Source organism: Trachypithecus francoisi, unplaced genomic scaffold, assembly GCF_009764315.1.
Source record: "Trachypithecus francoisi isolate TF-2019V2 unplaced genomic scaffold, Tfra_2.0 Lachesis_group2, whole genome shotgun sequence".
Lineage (NCBI taxonomy): Eukaryota > Metazoa > Chordata > Mammalia > Primates > Cercopithecidae > Trachypithecus > Trachypithecus francoisi.
Window position 1 is genome coordinate 168910515 of NW_022681465.1, and position 19671 is coordinate 168930185.

Sequence of the window (19671 nt, forward strand, 5' to 3'; positions counted from 1 at the left end):
GAGAGGAGTTCTCATCTCCATTAACATTGGCAATGTCTGGAGTGGTGGGTTTTTTTTTGGTTTTTGTTTTCATTGAGCTGTCCTAACTTGAGAAAGTGAAATTACTGTTCCAAAATGTGTATTATGTAAATTTTAAATCATATAGAAAAGTTGAAAAAATAGTAAAATAACCCACCACCCTGTTAATAATTTGCAATATTTCCTTTGTGTGTGTGTATATGTATCATTTGAAACTTACAGACATCACACTTCACTTCTAAATATTTTAGCTGTAATTTCTAAGAAGATGGGATTTTTTCATATAAAACTATAATAGCATTATGGTCTCTAAGAAATATAAAAGTAATTTGCACATATAACAGTAATTCTGAAATATAACACTAATTTACCTAATATAATCATTTTCAGATCTCTCCAATCATCCCAAAAATGTCTTTATAATTTTTAAAATAAGGATTTAATCAAGATTCACAGATGTGCTTGATTGTTTAGTCTCTGGAAATGAGAGCTTTTTGGGTAAAGAATAAAAGTATAGAATTATTTGACCTGGTACAAAAGTGCTGAGAATCCCTTAATATTTGATAGACAGTATCGGGAAACCAGGTTTATTTCCTAATTGGAAATGCTTTCTTTCTCTTTAGCCAACTAGTTCAGTTGGCAAGTGCTTTGTATTTATGAGTCTTAGGTCAAAGATTCACTCTCCATATGATTTTCCTCTTACTTTATGGAGAATATCTGTCCACGTTATCATACATTGTACTCCATGCCCTAGGTAATCACCTGATAAAACTGGCCTTTGGTCACTGGCAGGAACTGAATAAGTGTATGTAGATTGTTAGCATACAGGCATTGTAGGTGTTGTTAGCATACAGGCAATTGTTAGGTGAAAATCTAGTACACCTTTAGGGGAAAAAACTCTCAATAAATAATAAGTTATTCATTTGGTGGGACATCTTCAAATACAAAATAACCCATTGGCTTAATTGCATTCTTGCATCATGGGGTAATTTGCATGGTGCTTCCAGTTGAGTCTGTGATTGGGAACAAAGGATAAGCTGAGATAAATGACAAGCAAAGTTGGACATCATTTTCTCCCACCGCACTTGCCAAATAATCAAAATGTAGAAAATATTAAGTACAAATATCTGAACCTACTTTCTAGGACTAATATTTGTCCTCCTTTCACTTCCCTTTCCCTCTCCCGATCCTTCCTCTTTAACTGAAATGCCAGTAGGAATTTGACAGTGATGGACACCCTGGTGGCCTCATAATGAAGTTTGCAGGTTGGTTGCAATGTCTCCATTTCTAGCCGCACAAGACTGAAAAATGATAATAATTATCTTTCTTTGCATATGTTCAAGCACAGTATGGTATTCCAGGGTGCTGTCTCTTAAAATTATGAAACTGCAAGTTAGGGTGTTTTCAGAAGACTCGGTGAATGTTGGTTTATACACTCTATTTCCTAACTACTTGAAGCTTCCCTGTGAGCTGTATCAGAGAGGACAGATAACTAAAATGGAAACATTTGAACTCTCTGAGTAACTGGGGTAATTCCTTTATGAGCTTTCTTTTTCCTTTTAAAATTTGAAAATGACATATACCATTCTATATCACACACTCTGGTTTTATGTTAAAACAAGCAACCCGATTTTTCAATGCATATTAAATGTAAATATTTGCAAAGGAATATTAGTGATAATGATGATGGGGCAGTCGTGGTGGTTTTGGAAAGTTTGTGTGTGAACAGTAGTCCTTTCCATTTATATATGTATATCACTTTCTGGTTTTGGGTTGCTACTGCTGTTTGTAGAGTCTACCCTTGATGATAAGCAGATGTCTCTACTCTTAACCTCTTTCCTTAGCCTTTGTTTCAGGCAAGTTGGCTCATTTCTAATTGTTCCACACTGGGCTAAGCCATCCCTTTTTCTTATAATATACTTGAATGGCATATGGTTAGATGCTGCTACAATGCAGATATTAGGGAATCCCTACATAATGCATTCTGTGAACATTCCCTGCTCATTGTCATTAAATAAAAATGCCCATTATTAAAATGTTGAGGTAGATAGGGTTCCAGAACCAAGTGATTACTAGGGCTTCAGGACATTACCATTATCTATTAAAGTTGATTCAGAAATAAAGCTCACAAAACTGGAAACGCCACCAGATGAGACATCAACTGGAGGTTAGATGTACTTCAGGATATATTAGCAACTGTAATCACAAATTGTTCAGCTATATATTCATAGTAGAAAAGATCATTAGTGGACAAGGGATTCCTAATCATCAGTGTGTGGCAGATTAATGGGAGGCAAAGAGAAGGTTTACAGCTAGCCTTCAGATTATTGTGTACAGTCTGCAGCCAACTGTATCTCTACTATGCCTGTAGTAACAGTGGGTATACATACTTGTGCATATAAATGTGACTCATCAGAAATGTCCTGCAGAAAAAAAAAATAGTTTGCCATTCCTCACTATTGAAAACCTACATTTTTCCCTTAGAGTTTCATGTAGATTAATTTCCTTTTCTGTCTGCCATTCTAACTCTTAAAGAAAAAGCCTTCTAGGAAATATAAATCAGTGGATTGCCTCAACTGACATAACATTGAATTGAGAACTTTATCAATAGTTGATATTATGGGGACATTTAGTGCTTTTGATGGAAAGCTGTTTAAGGAAATAGATACCCATGGGACTATCTTACTAGCATTGCATGCATTGCAGGCTTTTACTGTGCTCAATTAGTGATGTGTTAAAATCACAAAAGCATACGGAAAGCTTTACTTTGTTTAGGAAATACGTTTACTGAATATAGTACAGGAATGTACAGTTGCCCAGAGGGAAAACTAAGAGGAGATTCTCTCTGCCCATTGCTCAAAGGAGGTTTCAGGATTTTATTAGCATCTTTATGTAACCAGGTAGGGGGAATCAGAGTCCTGGACTGAGCCTAAAGTAAGATTTAAGCCCATTCAAACATGTCTGAGGAAATTTTAGGCAGGACTTTCATGAGTCCATTTGCTGGAGAGTTTCTCTTTGAAAAACAGGGAGAGGTAGGGAGGTTTTGTGCCTCAGGTATCCCTGTTTTGTAGCCAGGGCCCCAAGTGTGAAGTTTAAAGAGAAAGACGTAGTAGGCATGAAGCATTGAAGCAAATTCCTTAAAGCACTCAAGGGAGTAGAATGTGACATCAAGAGGCAGGAGGCTAAGTATTCCCTTCCCTTCTGAGTGCAAAAGACCTGGCTTTGGCACAGTAAGACTCCTGGAAATCCAGTGTTGGGAGCATCTAGGGGAGGCACCGTGGTGTGGCTAGACATTAGCCTTGTCACAGGACCAGCAACAGGGGAGGCAAAACGTACCCTCGGGTAGCTTAGGCAGAATCTGAGTTTTTGTGAGTCCATGAAAACCGTAAGTGGGAAATCCAAAAATAAATTGGTAAGACTTTAAGTGGGACAGAATTCCTGAAATCACAGGCAGGGGAATGAACCAGTGTTCTTCCCTCAGTATTAGCCTATGTGCAATAATGACCACAGACAACATTTCTTTTGAGCATCTTACAAGTCCTAAATCATCGCCTTTATAAGTTGGATACTATTATCATCTCAAGGTTTTTTTTTTAAGATGATAAAACTGAGACACAGAAAAGTTAAATGACTTACCTAAGGTGACACAGTAATAAATGTAGAGCCCCAAATCAGACCCACCCAGACAATCTGACCCCAGACTTCTCTCTTTACCCCTCTACTATACTACCTTGCAGTATTAAACACACTGGTCTGAGATCAGTCAGGTTACCTATGTGACTTTCTATTTTCTTTCAGGAATATCATCTAACCCTTATAAATCTAAGTAAAAATTAGAAACTGTTTATATTACAATACATTAATTACATTAATTAACTGAAAGTTTTCTTTCTTTTTTTCTTTTCTTTTTTTTTTTTCCAAGACAGAGTCTCGCTCTGTTTCCTAGGCTCGAGTGCAGTGGTGCCATCTCGGCTCACTGTAACCTCTATCTTCCAGGTTCAAGTGACTCTCTTGCCTCAGCCTCCCAAGTAGCTGGTAATACAGGAGCCCACCACCACGCCTGGCTAATTTTTTTGTGTTTTTAGTAGAGACGGGGTTTCTCCATGTTGGCCAGGCTGATTTTGAACTCCTGACCTCAAGTGATCTGCACACCTTGGCCTACCAAAGTGTTGGGATTACAGGCATGAGCCACCACGCCCAGCCAAAAGTTGTCTAAGTATCATTGGATTTGCAAGAAAAATGGCACTTTAGAATTACTTATTTATTAATTTGATAACTGTATCTAAATACTCATGAATAGCAGTCAAATTAGTGAAGGTAAAAAATACAAAGAGATGGGTTGAGGAAGCTTGGCATATGGAATGGACATGGAGTGAGCAAAACCTAGTTCAATTTTGACTCTTTTGGCCACATCTTTTACTATACTTACATTAATTTCCTTAATGAGAGGCTCTGAGTCTAGTATATGACAACAAAGGAAAGAGCTCCAAAAACATCACCAGAAACATGCAGTGTTCATAGTAGTAAGCTAGTTAGAAAAGCATAGAAAGTAAGTAGAATAGGGGAATAGGGCATGGAGGGGAGCCTTCCTCTCTTTTAATCATTCTGTGTTGTGAAAGCAGAAGCATTATAGATTAAAGATGGTGTTTGCATCTAATAGGAGAAGGGTATGGCTTGACCATTAGGAGAGGTAGAAAAGTTTTTTAAATATAGCATTTTGATTTTTTTTTTTTTTCTTTTAGTTATGGTCTTTGAGAATTCAGCCTGTCAGGGTTTGAGACCCTTTCCTTCAACCTTTTCATCTGGGTTGCATTCTGTTCAAGTTTTTACTGCAGGCTGAAGGAGCCTGGAGACAAGAGCAAATTTACATTTCTTTCTGGCTTCCTGTGATAGGCAAAGGAGGAAAGGATCAGGGCCCCAAAACACTGTCTGGAATTAAAAGCTGTATTAGGTTTGGGCCCCAGCTCACAGGTACCTAATGAAGGGCAGAGATCAGGAGGGACATACATCCTGGTTACCGTATATTAAGTGCCAAATTTCTGAGTTTCACTTATAAAATGATGATAGCACTGTATATCCTACTTGCTTCCCAGAATTGTTTTCAAGATTAAATAAGATGATATATATGTAAGCTTTTAGAAAACTATATAGATTATTTTACATTAGTAAGCAATTATTCTTTAAACTATATATTTGTGTGCTATGGCTTTTCCATTAGTAGTTATGATTATCTTAATCTAATAGGATATTCTTTATTCATTACAAAAGCAGTGATTTTATAATATACTTTTGAAAGTAAGTATATTATACTACAATTTGTACCCTGCAGTCTTATTCAAGTTGAATGACTTTTCATTTGTATATTTTTTATTCTTTCCTAGATTTTGAGTGCCTTGTATTCAGGGAGTATTGGATTCATCTTTATTCCCAAGCTTCTGTCACTCAATAAAAGTATGTGACCCAGATGAGTGAATATGCAACCAATCAGTGAGTCATAAATAGTCACCAAGGCACATATGTGAAGAAAATGTGATAAAATTTTCATCAAGTGAAAAATGTAGATAGTTAAATAATTTTTGAGAGAATAGAAGTTTTGGATTATTTGTTAAATGACTATACTAAATGTCTTCAGTTCTGGTTTAATGTGTTTGGAGGTACATAAATTCTTTCAGGCTACTAGGATGCCCTTTTAGTTAAGATAAAACCTATTTTACCAATGGTACCCTAATGACCTCTGGATATTAGTGAAAACTGCCTAATTTATGCCTGTGGTTAACTCATTTATCAAATAAAGTCCCACCCAGAATACAGACATAAAGAGAAGCAGGGTTTAGATCACTCCAGGGGCAACTGAGCATCTGTTCAGTGCCCCAGGAGGCAAGATATTGAAAAACATGTCCGAGAATGAAGAGATGTAGGGCCCTAATCCTGACTCTGCCACCAAACAGCTGTGCGACCTCAGCTGATCAAGCCTGTTTTCTAATCTTGAAACTCGCAGTGGATCTCAACCACTGCTAATTTACCACAATTATATATATGTAGCATAGATGGCATGCCTGAGTCTTTTGAACAAATTTTAAGCCATTATTATAATGAAAGGAAGCACAAAACTCAGAAAATGTTGTGTTTGCATTTTGTTGTTGTTCACTGTTTTTTTCTGTTATGGTGAGACCCAGGAGCTTGCTGGATTTATACCGTATAAGAGGTTGAAAACCGATGGAACTAAATGATTCCTACTACATCTTCCGCACTACGGTTCTGTGAGTCTAGTTAATCACTGAATGTTTGTATGGAAGGAAACAAAGCTGGCCATGAGCCAGAATTTGTTCTAGTTACCAAGCCAAAGCCTGCCCCTCTAAATAATGAGCTTTTAAAGTGGCTAAAACTGTTTTTATTCTTACAGTGAGCAGCTTGCTTATAATAAAAGGATAGCAGACTTCAACGGTGTTCCATTCCCTACAAATCTAATATCCACATCAAATGAATCTGCCATAGATAATTATAGTTGCAAAAATTAGAAATGTTTGTCATAATTTTTCCCTTAGAGTTTAACCACATGTGACAAGGAATTTTTTCAAAGTTGTCTGCTGTATTTTAAAAAGACAACAATTTTCTTATTCTGTGTAAAATGCAAAATTTCTTTCTAAAAAAATTAAATAAGACAAAATTATTGTTTTCTTCATTTCATAGAAGAAGAGAGAACAAGACAGTATGTTCCAATTAGCATAAATACACAGTAGATATTTTCTTTTCTGCTGCAGACTTAGATCTCTGATAGGAGACATTATGTCTGGTACAAGTTATCAGGAAAGGATCAAAAAGTATTTTGTAGCATGACAAACAAAGGCACAAAAAGCAGAAGGGAAAAGAAAACTGTAGCTACCACAGCAATAATGAAACAGCATAACATTTTACTAACCTTTCAAAATTTTCAAGACTCAGGAGTGACTCAAAAGCAGCGAGTTATTTTACAGAGATAAAATCACAATCAGAACACTTTTAACAGGTCTAAAGGAGAGAAAAATAGAAGCCAAATAATCATTATGAAAACTTGCATTGATGGAAATAATTAGAAATATTAAGGGGAAAAAGGAGTATTTGAAAGGGCATGAATTGAAAACAAATGTATATATGCCATTATATATCACCACAAATCCGCCTTTACCTCAAAGTAGACTAGCCTAGGTAATAGATTTAGCTAGCTCTAATTTATATGAATTGGATCATGGAAGGATAAGATTTCTAGAAGAAAATCATTAATCTACTAGTCAGTGTTTTCAGGACTGAGAACTGTTGCAATATATACTGGTTGGGAGACAATTCTCCATGGGTCTTTCACATTTATGCACACATTGTGACTGCCCTTTTTTGTGGACAATGTCAGGGTGTTTGTATGGACTTAGCAAATGAAAAAAGTGTTGCACTTCTGAACAAAGGTTTACTTACAGCCTTGGAAGATACAGACAGTATCAGCCTCCGGGACAATGGCCAGGCATGCCTAATATTCAGTATAACATAGAGAATATCTCATTCCAAAGCAAAGGGCAGGCATGTTCACTGCCCTTATAAAAGATTCTGGCGAAGTTCAGGTTCCTTTCCTGTAACACAACCAACAGTGCATTACAGCTGTCATCGGCCCCCTTTGTGCTGTTCTGTAAGAGTTGGGGCTCAGAGAACCAGCACAAAAATTCTGACACTGGCTACTGCTATCTTTCATCTCTGATCCAGGAATCTTGTCTTTTTTTCAGCATCCATGAAACTGTGGCAGCATAACTTGTAAGCCAGCAAGCAAGATAAAAATCTGAGAACCTTCACAGTTCTTGACAACACTGACATTTGTAATTAACATCATGGTCTCTTCTCTGGAGTTCTAGTAAATAGAAAAATTTCATGTGTTTAAAACAGATAATTTTTCAGGATATATATAAACAGTAGTTTTACTGTCATATGGAGAGTAGATACAAAGATATGAATACAATCTGTCTGATCACCCCAATAAGTTTTTAGAAGTACCAGTACTTGCATATCTAGAAATTCTGTATTGTCTGGGTCCTTAGAGTTGTTACAGCCTAGGGACTAACAAAACTCATATGAGATCGATACATAGTTCATAATGCCTCTGAGTTCATTCACATCAAAAAATATCATCTCTGGCCAGGTGTGGTGACTCATGCCTGTACTCCCAGCATTCTGGGAGGCCAAGGCAGGCAGTTTGCTTGAGCCCAAGAGTTCGAGACAAGCCAGGGCAACATGGCAAATCCCTGCTTCTACAAAAAAAAAAAATAATAAACATTAGCCAGGCATGGTGGTGCATGCCTGTAGTCGTAGCTCCATGGGAGGCTGAGGTGGGAGGATCACTTGAGCCTCCATGGTCGAGGCTGCAGTGAGCCATGATCATGCCACTGCACTCCAACCTGGACATCAGAGCAAGACCCTGGTCTCAAGAAAAAATTGTATAATTTCCAAGTGGATCAAAAGTTTGCCAGAAAAAGAACAGGTAAGTGCCAACTTTTACATGCAAATCCAGTGTAAATAAATTAAAGAGATAATGCTCTCGGTGATAAGTCTCACCAAGTCTGGTACATGTATGACCACTTCAGGTTACATTCCAGGTTGATTATTCATATCACTTCGTCAGTGTGCCCCCTCTTCTGAATAATGCTGAATAACCACAAATTTTACTTTGGAAGAAGTTCTTTTCCAAAACCATACAGATCATTCCTTCCCGATAAATACCTATTTTCTTCAGACAGAGAACAATTCCATTGATTAAGTTTTAGCTTTCATTGTCACAATTTCTTTCTAGTAATTTAATTTCACTGAAAATACAACCTTTGGCCAGACTTGGTTGTTCCCAAACCTTTTCTGTTACTCATTTAGAGATAATAAAATGTCTAGTTTCACTAGTTGTGTTTTCATTTTCAAATTCGTTCTGACTTTCTTAAGCATACATTCTAAAAACATGAAATTAGCCATAGGTTATGTGGTTTTCATTCTTTTGTTTTCAAGGTGTGGTTCCCAGTCCACTGGCATTGGCATTACCTGGGAACCTATTAGAACTGTAGCTTCTGGTTCTCTACCCTAAACCTATTGAATCTGAAATTCTAGAAGAGGTACCCAGTAACCTCTGGTTTAAAGTGCCTGCAGCTGATTCTGAGGCATACTAAAGAGACACCATATTAGTTAAATCTCACTAGATGAATAAAGTGAATTCATCTAGAGGGCTGTTGAAATTATTGAAAAATATGTAATCTGCTTAATTAAAAACAATATGGTCATGGACTGGAAATATTTTGTTGTGTATAAAAAATCTGTTAATCATGTTAATCTTTGCTATCATTGGGAGAAGCTGGATGGAGAATGCATAATACCTCTCTGTACTATTTTTATTATTTATTTATTTAGAGACAGGGTCTTACTCTGTTGTCCAGGCTGAAGTGCAGTGGCACAATCTTGGTTCACTGCAGCCTCAACCTCCAGGACTCAAGCAATCCTCCCACCTCAGTCTCCCAAGTAAGTAGGACTACAGGCGCATGCCACCATACCAGGCTTTTTTTTTTTTTTTTTTGGTAAAGGTGGGGTCTCACCATGTTGCACAGCCTGGTCTTGAACTTCTGGGCTGAAGTGATCTACCCACCTCTGCCTCCCAAAATGCTGGTATTACAGGTGTGAACCACCGTGCCTTGCCTGTACTATTTTTATAATTTGTTGTGAGTCTATAATTACTTCAAAATAAAAAATCGAAAAACCTTCAAAATATATTTTTATGATTAAGGGAATTTACTTTCATATAGAAAGAATTAAGGTAGCCTTATGGCACATAAATGAGAAAACAAAGATGTTTACCTAAGCAATCTGTGCTATACTGAAATCTCTCTTATGCTTTTTTTCATCATATCAATGAGAGGGAAAGTGAGAAACATATCAGTTCTAAAGATCCAATGTCTACTTGGGCACTGTATGACAAACCAAAAAAAAAATGGATATTTCCCCCAAATAAAAAAAATGCAGAATATGTAATTATATTCATAAAAAGTTTTGTAATTAATAAATATCAGAGTTTAATTCACAAAAGTATAGGTGTAAGTTTTACAGATTTTCAACAGGATTGTGCTTCAAAGGATAAAATTGACCAAATTAAAGGTTGGGTGATTTTTGTGTTCTTGCCCTCAAAGGAGCAGGTGTCAAATGGTATTAGACATGCAAAAACTATGCCAATTTGGGACATTTTTAAAGGAACTCTGCGTGAAAATTTTCCATCATATATGGTTTGAGACCAAAACATTCTAATATAGTAATAATTAATATAATAGCTTTCATACACACAGTAAAATACCTGATGTAATTTTTTCATGACTATGCGACTCATGTGTACTGTATATTGCTGTATATGGAAGGACACAAAGCCCCAACCCAGGTCTGGCAGTGCCTGTTAGAGCAAGGCTGCAGACACCATCCGAGCCCTCTGATGATCAGGTGTTCACATAGTAGCCATTCATGGCCTTTTCATTTGTTTGTTTTTAATTAATAAACTTTGTCTTAGAGCAGTTTTAGGTTTACAGAAAATATGAGTGGAAAGTACAGAATTCCCATATACTCCCTGTCCTCACTCCCTCTCCCTACCCTCTACAGTTTCTTCTGTCATTAACATCTGGCATTAGTGTGGTACATTTAATGAGCCAGTATTGATACATTATTATTAACTAAAGTCCACAGTTTATGACTGAGTTCACCTTTTTGTGTTGTGTAGTCTATGGGCTTGACAAATGTATAATGACATGTATCCACCATGACAGTATCATAGAGATCAGTATTATTGCCCTAAAAATCCCCTGTACTCCACCCATTCCTTCCTTCCTCTCTTACTCACTCCTGCCCCAAACCCTTGGCAACAGCTGTTTGTTGTTTGTTTTCTTGGTTTTTTTTACTATCTTCATAGTTTTGCCTTTTCATGTAGTTGGAAGCACATAGTACATAGCTTTTTCAGATGTGTATTTAAAATATGCATTTAAGCAATCTGCAGTTAAATTTCCCCCATCTCTTTTCATGATTTTGTAGCTCATTTCCTTTTATCTTTGTATGAATGTACCACAGTTAGTTTATCCATTTACCTATTGAAGGACATCAGTATTGCTACTCTGTGCCCCTCCTCTTTTTTATTTTCCCTTCTTTTCACAGGTGTTCAACTGTGGCCCTTTTAAAGATCAAAAATAGCACTTTTGTGAGGTCTTACCAACTTCTTTATTAAGTACTCCAACATGATTCTCACTTTATGCAGAAGGAAATATAGCAGGTAGGATAGGCAGAGATTTTCTCCATTCCAGACTAAAGACAGCCCCAAATCTTTCTAGCACAAAACAAAGCTTTAATCATAGTAAGCAGGGATTTCTGAAAAGAACTTAATGTTTATGGCTGTTTCCACCTTCACCTCAGCTACTAATTAATACCCTTTTGGCGAGTAAACTTTGAGACTCAAGCCTGAATCAAACTTGTATTTCTAAAACTTTGGTAAATAGTTGTTGGTAGTTTTCTGAAGAGATGTTCACTGAAAATAACAACAGAAGGTAACGCTGGATTGTAGGAAAGGTATTCATTTTCTTTTAGCTTTCCAGTAAATGGAGATAGACTTTTAAAATCAATTTCCGCCCCTTTAAAAAGATCTCTACAAAGAGAAACAGATGGTTTTCTCCTCCTAGCACACCTGTTTTACTGGTTACCCTTAGTCAGACAAAGCTTTAGACACAAAAGACTCACACAGGTTTACTAAAAAAAAAAAAAACCTGTATAATTATAATACACATGTTCCTCTACAAAGTATAAGGGAACTGAGGTGTTTTCCAGTTTTTTAAAAAAACTACAATTGTCATTAATAAAAGATTTTACCTAAAAAATGAAGGGCGATCAACTGCCTTTTATTCTAACCACAAAAGTAAAACATGTTTGGTCAGGTGTGGTGGTTCACGCCTGTAATCCCAACACTTTAAGATCTCTTGAGCCCAGGAGGTTGAGGCTGCAGTAAGACGTGGTGTGCCATTGCACTCTAGCCTGGGCAACAGAACAAGCAAGACCCTGTCTTAAAAAAAGGTATATATATATATATTTGAAGATAATTTCTAATAGTCACTATCTAATAAATTTGGTTATTTAGTGGCAATGAAAATCAAGGCAAACTAAAGAGTGCAAAACTGATTTATTTATCCATGTACACTGCTTTCAGCTTATAGTCCTTGTAAATTCTTCTTCAGCAGTCTACTACTATACTATATTGACTTTCTGTATCATTTACGGAAAACAAAAGGAACTCAAGAAGTAAAATAGCATAACAGTGTGCTCCCTTTGTGAAAATTATGTAGCCACCTGTGTCCCCAGTTATACTTAAGGTATTCCACATAATAGTGGGGATAGCAAGCTACTGTAAAGTAATGCTTTTCCATTGTTTCCTGAAGAACACGGTAAATTCACACACCTACTCAACTCAATCTCCAGGTTTTGCACTATTCCAGGGGCTCTAAAGAATGTGATGAACAGGTAGAGAAAAAAACTTTCCATATTCTCTCTGAGCAGAGAAAATAGGTAGGTGCCATGCTCCCTATTCTGCAGAGAAGACTAAAAAACTAGATCAGAAGTATAGCATATATAGGTTTATTGCTATGGTATAGATTTTGAGGGGTTTTTATATTGATTTCCAAAATATGGAATTTTTGTTAATTTTTCAATTTATCGGAGACATAATACAATATATACAGATTTTATACAAAAAGAATAAGTGGAAACTTAGGCTTAAGTTCCTGATCATCAATAAACAGACCTAACACAGTATTTCTTAGTCTTTATTTTAATCTGTAAAAAATAATACAATTCAAGAAGAGAAGAACCATCTTATTTAATCTAGCTCTCCTTTCACTCCCTTCTAGCAGAAAGAATAATCTTTTTACTTAATGTGTATTTCTGTGACACAATCTGCTCTTGTAAAACATACAGTCATTCACCCAGATCAAGCCATGAGTAATGCAAGATGAAAAATACACCTGTGAATTTCTTCTTCCTCTAACTTTAATTGTCTCTTAGAGAAAGGGTAGAGGACGCCAAACCTTTGTATAAGTCAGAATAAAATGTGATTTTTAAAATGTGTATAAAATTCTGTCGCTTGGCTCAGGTAGATGTTTTATTTCCTAATTAGATTGTAAACTCCTTTTGGGCAGTGACTTTATGTCATCATCTTTTTTTATTCCCTTACAGCATATACAATTAATATTTGTTTACAGATTGCTTTGCAAGGCTTCAAGTAAATGAGCTAAAAGTAATGAAAATCGTGTAATAAAATGTACTCATAATAAAAGTTAGTGCCTTGAAACAATATTACTCTCTATTAGATAATTCTGAGGCCAGGCTTGGTAGCTGAGGCCTGTAGTCCCAGTACATTGAGGGGCTGAGGTGGGAAGATACTTAAGGCCACGTTTTGGAGAACAGCCTGGGAAACATAGTAAGACCCATCTCTATGAATAATAATAATAATAAAATAAATTTAAATATTAGCAGGACATGGTGGTGCACATCTGTAATTCTAGCTACTCAGGAGGCTGAGATGGTAGAATTGCTTGAGCCCAGGAGTTCCAGCTGACTGAGAGCTATGATTGCCACTGCATCCAGCCTGGGTGACAGAGAGAGACCCTGCCTTTAAAACAAAAAATGAATTCTGAGGCGATGGATCACACCTCTAATCCCAGCACTGTGGGAGACCCAGCGGGCAAATCCTTTGAGCTCTGTAGTTGGAAGCCAGCTTGGCCAACATGGTGAAACCCAGTCTCTACTAAAAATACAAAAAAAATTTACCCAGGCATGGTGGCATGCGCCTGTGTCCCATCTACTCTGGAGGCTGAGGTGGGAGAATGGCTTAAACCCAGGAGGTCGAGGTCAAGCTGAGATGACACCACTGCACTCCAGCCTGGGCAACAAAGTTAGACCACGTCCCTGTCTCTCTCTCTCTCTCTCCATAGATAGATAGATAGATAGATAGATAAAAAATAAAAATAAATTTTAAAAATCTGACAGAGTTTCTTTGAAAATAAAGACATTTCTAAGTTTTCATAGACTGCAGTGGACCTCCACTAAACATAGGCCATTATATATTCTGTATGTATATTACATATGTATATGTGTGTACATGCATTCCCATGGTTGAAAATAACTTTTTGTCCCAAACATGATAAATAATCAAGAATAGAAATACAGTGTTTTATAACTGTTTCACTCTTAGGTAAGACTAAATTATTAAAAACTTTTGGGGGCGGAGCAAGATGGCCGAATAGGAACAGCTCCAGTCTCCAGCTCCCAGCGTGAGCAACACAGAAGACAGGTGATTTCTGCATTTTCAACTGAGGTACTGGGTACATCTCACTAGGGAGTATCGGACAATCGGTGCAGGTCAGCTGCTGCAGCCCGACCAGCGAGAGCTGAAGCAGGGCGAGGCATCGCCTCACCTGGGAAGCACAAGGGGGAAGGGAATCCCTTTTCCTAGCCAAGGGAACTGAGACATACAACACCTGGAAAATTGGGTAACTCCCACCCCAATACTGCGCTTTACCAAGGGTCTTAGCAAACGGGCACACCAGGAGATTATATCCCACACCTGGCCAGGAGGGTCCCATGACCACGGAGCCTCCCTCATTGCTAGCACAGCAGTCTGCGATCTAAGGGCAAGACAGGAGTGAGGTTGGGGGAGGGGCGCCCGCCATTACTGAGGCTTAAGTAGGTAAACAAAGCTGCTGGGAAGCTCGAACTGGGTGGAGCTCAGAGCAGCTCAAAGAGGCCTGCCTGTCTCTGTAGACTCCACCTCTGGGGACAGGGCACAGCTAAACAACAACAACAACAACAACAACAACGAAAAGCAGCAGAAACCTCTGCAGACACAAACGACTCTGACAGCTTTGAAGAGAGCAGTGGATCTCCCAACACGGAGGTTGAGATCTGAGAAGGGACAGACTGCCTGCTCAAGTGGGTCCCTGACCCCTGAGTAGCCTAACTGGGAGACATCCCCCACTAGGGGCAGACCGACACCCCACACCTCACACGGTGGAGTACACCCCTGAGAGGAAGCTTCCAAAGCAAGAATCAGACAGGTACATTCGCTGTTCAGCAATATTCTATCTTCTGCAGCCTCTGCTGCTGATACCCAGGCAAACAGGGTCTGGAGTGGACCTCAAGCAATCTCCAACAGGCCTACAGCTGAGGGTCCTGACTGTTAGAATGAAAACTAACAAACAGGAAGGACACCCACACCAAAACCCCATCAGTACGTCACCATCATCAAAGACCAGAGGCAGATAAAACCACAAAGATGGGGAAAAAGCAGGGCAGAAAAGCTGGAAATTCAACAAATAAGAGCGCATCTCCCCCTCCAAAGGAACGCAGCCCATCGCCAGCAACGGATCAAAGCTGGACAGAGAATGACTTTGACGAGATGAGAGAAGAAGGCTTCAGTCCATCAAACTTCTCAGAGCTAAAGAAGGCATTACGTACCCAGCACAAAGAAACTAAAAATCTTGAAAAAAGAGTGGAAGAATTGATAACTAGAATAATTAATGCAGAGAAGGCCATAAACGAAATGACAGAGATGAAAACCATGACATGAGAAATACGTGACAAATGCACAAACTTCAGTAACTGACTCGATCAACTGGAAGAAAGAGTATCAACACTTGAGGATCAAATGAATGAAATGAAGCAAGAAGAGAAACCTAAAGAAAAAAGAAGAAAAAGAAATGAACAAAGCCTGCAAGAAGTATGGGATTATGTAAAAAGACCAACTCTATGTCTGATAAGGGAGCCTGAAAGTGAAGGGGAAAATGGAACCAAGTTGGAAAACACTCTTCAGGATATCATCCAGGAGAACTTCCCAAACCTAGTAGGGCAGGCCAACATTCAAATTCAGGAAATACAGAGAACGCCACAAAGATACTTCTTGAGAAGAGCAACTCCAAGACGCATAATTGCCAGATTCACCAAAGTTGAAATGAAGGAAAAAAATCTTAAGGGCAGCCAGAGAGAAAGGTCGGGTTACCCACAAAGGGAAGCCCATCAGAATAACAGCAGATCTCTCAGCAGAAACTCTACAAGCCAGAAGAGAGTGGGGGCCAATATTCAACATTCTTAAAGAGAAGAATTTTAAACCCAGAATTTCATATCCAGCCAAACTAAGTTTCATAAGTGAAGGAAAAATAAAATCCTTTACAGATAAGCAAATGCTTAGAGATTTTGTCACCATCAGACCTGCCTTACAAGAGACCCTGAAGGAAGCCCTAAACATGGAAAGGAACAATCGATACCAGCCATTGCAAAAACATGCCGAAATGTAAAGACCATCGAGGCTAGGAAGAAACTGCATCAACTAACGAGCAAAATAACCAGTTAATATCAATAATGGCAGGATCAAGTTCACACATAACAATATTAACCTTAAATGTAAATGGACTAAATGCTCCAATTAAAAGACACAGACTGGCAAACTGGATAAAGAGTCAAGACCCATCAGTCTGCTGTATTCAGGAGACCCATCTCACATGCAGAGACATACAGAGGCTCAAAATAAAGGGATGGAGGAAGATCTACCAAGCAAATGGAAAACAAAAAAAAGCAGTGGTTGCAATACTAGTCTCTGATAAAACAGACTTTAAACCATCAAAGATCAAAAGAGACAAAGAAGGCCATTACATAATAGTAAAGGGATCAATTCAACAGGAAGAGCTAACTATCCTAAATATATATGCACTCAATACAGGAGCACTCAGATTCATAAAGCAAGTCCTTAGAGACTTACAAAGAGACGTAGACTCCCATACAATAATAATGGGAGACTTCAACACCCCACTGTCAACATTAGACAGATCAACGAGACAGAAAGTCAACAAGGATATCCAAGAATTGAACACATCTCTGCAGCAAGCAGACCTAATAGACATCTATAGAACTCTCCACCCCAAATCAACAGAATCTACATTCTTCTCAGCACCACATCACACTTATTCCAAAATTGACCACATAATTGGAAGTAAAGCACTCCTTAGCAAATGTCAAGAACAGAAATTATAACAAACTGTCTCTCAGACCACAGTGCAATCAAACTAGAACTCAAGGCTACGAAACTCAATCAAAACTGCTCAGCTACATGGAAACTGAATAACCTGCTCCTGAATGACTACTGGGTACATAACGAAATGAAGGCAGAAATAAAGATGTTCTTTGAAACCAATGAGAACAAAGATACAACATACCAGAATCTCTGGGACACATTTAAAGCAGTGTGTAGAGGGAAATTTATAGCACTAAATGCCCACAAGAGAAATCTGGAAAGATCTAAAATGGACACTCTAACTTCACAATTAAAAGAACTAGAGAAGCAAGAGCAAACACATTCAAAACCTAGCAGAAGGCAAGAAATAACTAAGATCAGAGTAGAACTGAAGGAGATAGAGATATAAAAAACCCTCCAAAAAATCAATGAATCCAGGAGTTGGTTTTCTGAAAAGATCAGCAAAATTGATAGACCGCTAGCAAGACTAATAAAGAAGAAAAGAGAGAAGAATTAAATAGACACAATAAAAAATGATAAAGGGGATATCACCACCGACCCCACAGAAATACAAACTACCATCAGGGAATACTGTAAACACCTCTATGCAAATAAACTAGAAAATCTAGAAGAAATGGATAATTTCCTGGACACTTACACTCTCCCAAGAATAAACCAGGAAGAAGCTGAATCCCTGAATAGACCAATAGCAGGCTCTGAAATTGAGGCAATAATTAATAGCCTACCAACCAAAAAAAGTCCAGGACCAGATGGATTCACAGCTGTATTCTACCAGAGGTACAAGGAGGAGCTGGTACCAGTCTTTCTGAAACTATTCCAATCAATAGCGAAAGAGGGAATCCTCCCTAACTCATTTTATGAGGCCAACATCATCCTGATACCAAAGCCTGGCAGAGACACAACAAAAAAAGAGAATTTGAGACCAATATCCCTGATGAACATCGATGCAAAAATCCTCAATAAAATACTGGCAAACCGGATCCAGCAGCACATCAAAAAGCTTATCCACCATGATCAAGTGGGCTTCATCCCTGGGATGCAAGGCTGGTTCAACATACACAAATCAATAAACGTAATCCAGCATATAAACAGAACCAAAGACAAAAACCACATGATTATCTCAATAGATGCAGAAAAGGCCTTTGACAAAATTCAACAACCCTTCATGCTAAAAACGCTCAATAAATTCGGTATTGATGGAACGTATCTCAAAATAATAAGAGCTATTTATGACAAACCCACAGCCAATATCATATGGAATGGGCAAAAACTGGAAAAATTCCCTTTGAAAACTGGCACAAGACAGGGATGCCCTCTCTCACCACTCCTATTCAACATAGTGTTGGAAGTTCTGGCTAGGGCAATCAGGCAAGAGAAAGAAATCAAGGGTATTCAGTTAGGAAAAGAAGAAGTCAAATTGTCCCTGTTTGCAGATGACATGATTATATATTTAGAAAACCCCATTGTCTCAGCCCAAAATCTCCTTAAGCTGATAAGCAACTTCAGCAAAGTCTCAGGATACAAAATTAATATGCAAAAATCACAAGCATTCTTATACACCAGTAACAGACAAACAGAGCCAAATCATGAATAAAATTCCATTCACAATTGCTTCAAAGAGAATAAAATACCTAGGAATCCAACTTACAAGGAATGTGAAGGCACTCTTCAAGGAGAACTACAAACCACTGCTCAGTGAAATAAAAGAGGACACAAACAAATGGAAGAACATAGCATGCTCATGGATAGGAAGAATCAATATCATGAAAATGGCCATACTGCCCAAAGTTATTTATAGATTCAATGCCATCCCCATCAAGCTACCAATGACTTTCTTCACAGAATTGGAAAAAACTGCTTTAAAGTTCATATGGAACCAAAAAAGAGCCCGCATTGCCAAGACAATCCTAAGTCAAAAGGGTAAAGCTGGAGGCGTCACGCTACCTGACTTCAAACTCTACTACAAGGCTACAGTAACCAAAACAGCATGGTACTGGTACCAAAACAGAGCTATAGACCAATGGAACAGAACAGAGTCCTCAGAAATAATACCACACGGCCGGGCGCGGTAGCTCAAGCCTGTAATCCCAGCACTTTGGGAGGCCGAGACGGGCGGATCACGAGGTCAGGAGATCGAGACCATCCTGGCGAACACGGTGAAACCCCGTCTCTACTAAAAAATACAAAAAACTAGCCGGGCGAGGTGGCGGACGCCTGTAGTCCCAGCTACTTGGGAGGCTGAGGCAGGAGAATGGCGTAAACCCGGGAGGCGGAGCTTGCAGTGAGCTGAGATCCGGCCACTGCACTCCAGTCCGGGCGACAGAGCGAGACTCCGCCTCAAAAAAAAAAAAAAAAAAAAGAAATAATACCACACATCTACAGCCATCTGATCTTTGACAAACCTGAGAGAAACAAGAAATGGGGAAAGGATTCCCTATTTAATAAATGGTGCTGGGAAAATTGGCTAGCCATAAGTAGAAAGCTGAAACTGGATCCTTTCCTTACTCCTTATATGAAAATTAATTCAAGATGGATTAGAGACTTAAATGTTAGACCTAATACCA